Source organism: Sinohyriopsis cumingii, chromosome 1 (assembly GCF_028554795.1).
Source record: "Sinohyriopsis cumingii isolate HCF-2022 chromosome 1, ASM2855479v2, whole genome shotgun sequence".
In the NCBI taxonomy this organism is placed as follows: Eukaryota; Metazoa; Mollusca; class Bivalvia; order Unionida; family Unionidae; genus Sinohyriopsis; species Sinohyriopsis cumingii.
In genome coordinates this window covers 37,803,350-37,809,835 of record NC_142961.1, presented here as the reverse complement: position 1 = coordinate 37,809,835, position 6,486 = coordinate 37,803,350, and the positions used below count along the sequence as shown (strand labels likewise).

Sequence of the window (6,486 nt, the reverse complement as noted above, 5' to 3'; positions counted from 1 at the left end):
TACATAGGGCACCAACCCACAACCCAAATTACTACCACTGCCGAGTTCCAGAAGACCTATCACATATATTCAACACCTGCCACAAACTAAAAAAAGAAAGAACTAAACTAAAAATGGAGCAAAATAAGATTGGATCCTCGGAAACATACCCAGTATTTTTAATGAATAACAACCCTAACCTCAATCTCACCTATATAAATATAATAAACTTTATACATGAATCTGGGTTACGAAACAAAATATAAAATCGAAATTACATATTTCAGTTGTTATCAACTTGGTAACTGGTTAATAAATCAAACGTAAGGACCAACAAGATCAGATGTCTTTGACCTGTCTTAAGTGACCATCGTTCTTCGGCAAAAAATATATCTTATCCAAATAATTTTATCCAGCAAATAATATCACACAACTAGTACAGGTTAAAAAACCTAAAGCATAGGGAACAAATAAGATCAGATGTCTTTGACTCGTCTTAGCGACCCGATTGATCGGCAAAGATATCTGTCTTATCGAAATAGACATAGCCCGGTAATGAACATCACATAGCTAGTATTTAGGCTAAGAAACTCAAATTTAGGGGGAAAACAAGATTAGATGTATTTGACCCGTCCTAGCGATCCGAGTAATTCGACAAAGAATATCTGTCTTAATTAAATACTTAGCCTGAAAATGAAAATAACACCAAACAAATCCAGACAGATAACATATAAATAAGGCAACTAATAAACAGAAATATGAAGATGGGGGAGGAATTATTTTTATTTAAAGAATTTTTTTATTTTTATTATCTTTATTATACCTCCTTTACAATCTAACCAATGCTTTCCACTTTCTAGTATGCACATAGCACCACATTCTAGCAGGCACATAACCCCCAAATTTAGAGTATCTGAGGTGGTCAAACACCCAAGAACATCAGGGCCCGCTACACAAAGTACCAAAACTATAAACAACTATATGAAAGAAAGGCCCCCATATTAGCATCTATAAGGTGGTCTAAACACAAACGACCATCAAGCCCAGCAGCACAAGGCTGCTAACAAAACAACGATAAATTAGTCAAGTAAGACCCTAAACAAATAATCCTCATATAAGGTGGTCTCAAAAGTACAAGACCATCAGGCCCAGCCACACAAGGTGGCCAACTTTGTTAAAAACTGTCACCTGAGATAACTCTCTTAAGCTAAATTCTTAACTCAAAACAGCAAATTTGTTTCAAAATTGTGTTGGACGACAATTTAGACCCGATACCCTGAAGTCTAGAAGCACCAACCTGTGACCTTGGAGCCGCCTTTCCATCCTCTCCTCCCATGCCACGGCCACGTATAAAAACAAACAGCGTGCAATGCACGCCCCTAATACTGAAAATCCAGTACCAAACATTCAAGTGTGTGATGGGTCCATTCCCACTCATACATTCCTAAATGCAGCTTAGTAGTGACGATTGAATAGGTTGAGTGTGTGTTGGGTCTATTCCCACTTGCCTTCAGGATGGCGGGGAAATGGAATTTTGTTATACAACAAAATAAAATCAAGTATATTTATGTTTTATTCTTTTAGGGTGTGACATTTGGTATGGGACAGGAAGATAGCTATGTAGGACACGAAGCCCAGAGCGAGAGAGGTATCCTAACCCTCAAGTACACCACTGAACACGGAATTGTCACAAACTGGGACGATATGGAGAAGATCTGGCATCATACCTTCTATAACGAACTCCAGAAGAGCACCCCGTTATGTTGACAGAAGCTCTCCTCGACCCAAAAGCCAACAGAAAAAAGACGACACAGATCATGTTTGAGATTTTCAACACACCAGCAATTTATGCTACCATCAAGGCGCTATTGTCTCTGTATGCTTCTAGTCGTACGCTGGTATTGTGTTGGATTCAGGTGATGGTGTTACCCACACTGTTCTCATCTATAAAGGTCACGTCCTTCCCCGCGCCATCGTGCGTCTTGACTTGGCAGAAAGATGTCTGACACACTATCTGATGAAAATCCTTACAGAAGGTTATTCTTTCACCACAACTGCAGGGAGAGAATATGTCAGAGACATTAAGGAAAAATTGTGCTATGTAGCTCCGGACTTTGAACATGAAATGACTACTGCTGCTTCATCTAGTTCTCTGGAGAGAAGCTATGAACAGCTATGGTCAGGTCATTACCATTGGTAACGAGAGGTTCCGTTGTCCAGAGGCTCTCTTCCAGCCATCTTTCCTGGGTATGGAGTCTACGGGTATCCACGAGAGAACCTACAGATGTGTCATGAAGTGTGACGTAGACATACGTAAAGACCTCTATTACAACACCGTATTATCTGGAACTTCCACTATGTACCCATGCATTGCTGACCGTATGCAGAACGAAATAGTCGCCTTGGCGCCACAGACCATGAATATCAAAGTCATCGCTCCACAAGAAAGAAAGTACTCCGTATGGATCGGTGGTTCCATTTTGGCTTCTCTCTCCATCTTCCAGTAGATGTGGATCAGCAAACAGGATTACGATGAATCAGGACCTCCAGCATTGTTCACAGCAGGTGCTTCTAAATTATCTCCGGCAATACCTTTTGGACATGTTTATATGTTTTCATGCGCCTGTATTTTAACGATTGTTCCATTTGTTTCGTTTATATTGCGTTATTGAAACAAAAACTGGTTTGTCTTCATCAAGAATAATTTAACCGAACAAAGACCCACGAATAAATTCAATGTTGACATTTTCTAAAATACGTTATAGCACATCCACTTACGTAGTAAATACTCCACTTAAAATATACACGCAGTATTAACCATTATTTAATAGTTGTCTTATTATAATCGGGCTCAATTGAACCTCAAGCCATAGGACTCTTTCGGTTCCTGGTTAAATGTATGAATTTTTTGTTGTAAAAATGAGATCTGAACTATTGTAACACTTTATGGCAGAAAATACTGAACATCAAAGTTTCGTTTGCGCACACCATTTACTTTTATAATCTTTTTCTCCCGCACCATCTTTTTAAAAGCAGCAGCAACAGCAGTAGATGAATGGGGAGATTGGGTGTCAAATCTTAATTGATAACGAGTCCATAAATGTGCATGAATGTATCGATTGGGTCTCATATCGTATTATATAGGCGCCCATAGGTATAACATGGAAATGGTATAGGATCACAAGTGACTTCAGAAGTGTATATAGCATGAATCGGGAATGATAATGGTAAGGGGTTAGAAGTTTAGCTTGTTCTTATTAACACAGACATAGGCAAGAAATAAACCCATTCAGAAAAAATAGACAAACACAAATAGCAAACGGTTGGGTTTGTTAACCAAAGTGAGTTAACATAGTTAGCATCTCACCGGCTTCTCGTCATTAAACGTCTTCGCACGACGGGGGTGGGGGGTGGGTTCCATACAGTAAGACCCTCTTCAGACAGCTTTTCCTCTCCTCTCGACATAGAATCTTCTCGTCCATATTGATGTGTCTGTGATTCTAGTAATATCCCACGATGATGATTTGATAGGCATCAGATGTTCTGGGTTAAATAGCATCATGGAAACGAGTGTTAATACCACGATGTTAGTCAACATGGTATACGCATCTTCATGGTGATCTGAACTGGTGAAAGAAAGGGCAACACACACACACACAAATATATATATATATATATATATATATATATATATATATATATATATATATATATATATATATATATATATATATATATATATATATAATACATTAAAAATAACATAGCATTTAAAGTTTTGGTATGAAGCAAATGGATATACCAGTTTTAGTGTTATATCAAGCTGTGATGCGCTAATGCCTCAGGCCTATAGATAAATGATGAATTTTCCCTAATTAATCATTATTGACGCATGAAAATAACGATACAAACAAAGTATTAATAGTCCCCTTTTTTAAATGAGTTTAACGTCTTACACAATTTCATCGCAATCCTTTCCTTTTTATGTTACCCTCAACCCCATCATGCGTAAGGGGCTACATACGCAGAAATATGGAGTGAGAGAGAAAAACAATTTGGGTTGGATGAAAACCTAAACCTAAACAGTGTTCGTAACATCAATAGTCTGTCGACACCTTAAGTTAAATTTGTCGGTTACGAGGCACACCTACTGTAAGGTATGTAATGCTTTATTGTTGTTGTTGTTGTTGTTTCTTAAACCTATTATAATGTTCTAAAATTCGATTATTATTAACTAAATATGAAAATTTACAAACGGCGCACACCCACCATCTCTCTGACCATCTTAGCTAAATAAAAACGGGCGAAAATCCATGAAAATACGGGCGTTGGGGATTTTTGCTTGTGTCCTACGACGATATTTCTGGACCTATGAATGATGGTAAAGTTAAATCAAACCGTCCAAAGGTGAGAGAGAGAGAGAGAGAGAGAGAGAGAGAGAGAGAGAGAGAGAGAGAGAGAGAGAGAGAATTGATGGTCAGTAGTAATGTTAATTACAGCCGAATAATTACTTGGATCAAATGCAAATATATTAAAATATTTTAATAACTTCTTGCTGGTTCGTCGTTTCGCTTAGTTTATATTCAACGCCAATTTCCATACGCAGTTTATTGAATGCAAAACGTTCAGTGTGTACGAGAAGCTAATGTGTTTGTAGTGCTCTACTTTCTTTATAAAAACAACCTTTCATGTTTTATGTTGATTTAATCAATGTGAATACAAATAGAAACTTAAAAAGAAAACAATCAGCTTATCAATTTGCAAATGTGATTGTGAACAACAAGAAAAGGCGTAGAACTACATTTTATATGGGACACACTCGTAGGGATGTGAGGAGTTCATTCACTCAGTCAATACAGTTTCCTGGAGCATAAAAAGGGTGCGTATGTGATATAAATAAAATATATGCATCGTATGTACACCGTATCAATGATATACAACTCGTTGTATAAATTTTTGTATCAAAAGGATAATTAAATCCGAAGTGCCACCCAACAAAAGCACATCCAACAAATCAGTAACGAGTTTAACATGACCGATAGAAAATCTACAATTCATATGACCGATTTTTCACCTCGTAAAGGTAGTGGAACATGCAGACGAATGTTATTGGTGAACGACATTCGCAGTACCAAACTCAATCTCGTCCAAATTGACAACTCCCAAGACCAGATGTTCTTAGCCCGAACTATGTCAAAAAGAACCAAACGCTGAATGGAAAATAGCATGGGAAAGCAGTCAACGATCGGACAAAGACAAATAACTAAGAGACGCAGAACTCTCGTTACAATAGGCAAGCATATCTAAACAAGCCGGATGGATATGCTACAGTGATGTCCCGGGAGTTCTTGCGATACGACGGACAATTTATTCTTATATATTTTTCAGAAGAAAGCGTTGAATGTCCCACGATTACCATGATTGTGACCAAACTCATCTACATGAAAATAGGACAAGTACAGTTTAAAGATTAAATGAGATATTTGGTTTAAAACGTTTGGAATAACAGAAATAGCTAAAGGTTATTTTTCCGCACTTTTTAAGTACCGAAGCTAATCAAGTCGATATGCCCCTGCATTTGGCACACAGAACAACGAGAAATATTATACGCTTGGAACTAATCACACTCATCAAACCCGTTTGACTTTCAGGACGAAATGTTAACATTTTGCCGATCCGATGAGGGACATTTTACGCCGTTGCTGTCGAAAATTTCGCCAGTTAGTTCTGAATCACGGAGGTATCAATCCTTTGCAGGAAGCTTCTACCAGAACTTAAACGTGTGGATTAGTGTACCGAAAGAAACTGATGCCCGAGAACGGAATACCCCGTCAAAGTTTCCTTTCGGTTAGCCTTCGATACACCGCCAAAACTTTGCATTGGTTCCATTCATTTTGTGAAAGTGAAGATAAATCTCTCCAACATGCTCGAAAAGGGGAAAAAAAGAAAACTAGATGTTTTATGTGGATGGCTCGGATTTAGAAAACCCAAAGATCGTCTATGAATGCACGGATGTTGACATTTATATATAGTACCGTACAGTCATTGCTACGATGGTCTTACAACAAACAAATATGAATATATACCTGAATAAACAGGTGATTTTCTTTGTATCCAACTTCTCTGGTTGGTTCTCTAATGTAAACAACTGGTACACACATGGAGAAACAAAAAACCGGCAATATCATGCGAAATTCCCAATTACACACTGAACTTAATGCATAAATTCGATTGAAATATAACATAACCAGTGTTTATCATGTAACAGTGATGTATATACAGACACATTAAATAAGTGGCGTTATCTGTGAGTTATTCCGTTCATTGGCGATGGCAGGAGATACCACATTACTGTTCAAAGAAAAATCACTCGACCTACATAAGTTGTGTCATTTCCTTATATGGAAAGGAAATGCCTAATATGTAATCGAAATTTTATGACTCTGATACGGACGGTCACTATCTTGTCATGCATCAAGCGGGTATAAAAGACGGGCCGATTATCAT

The 6,486-nt window shown here is 37.7% G+C and overlaps 1 pseudogene; it reads left to right on the top strand.

The window, feature by feature from the left end:
• The first annotated feature begins 1,569 nt into the window (after positions 1-1,569).
• Positions 1,570-2,554, top strand: LOC149806728 (actin, cytoplasmic 1 pseudogene; annotated as a pseudogene).
• Positions 2,555-6,486: the final 3,932 nt, after the last annotated feature.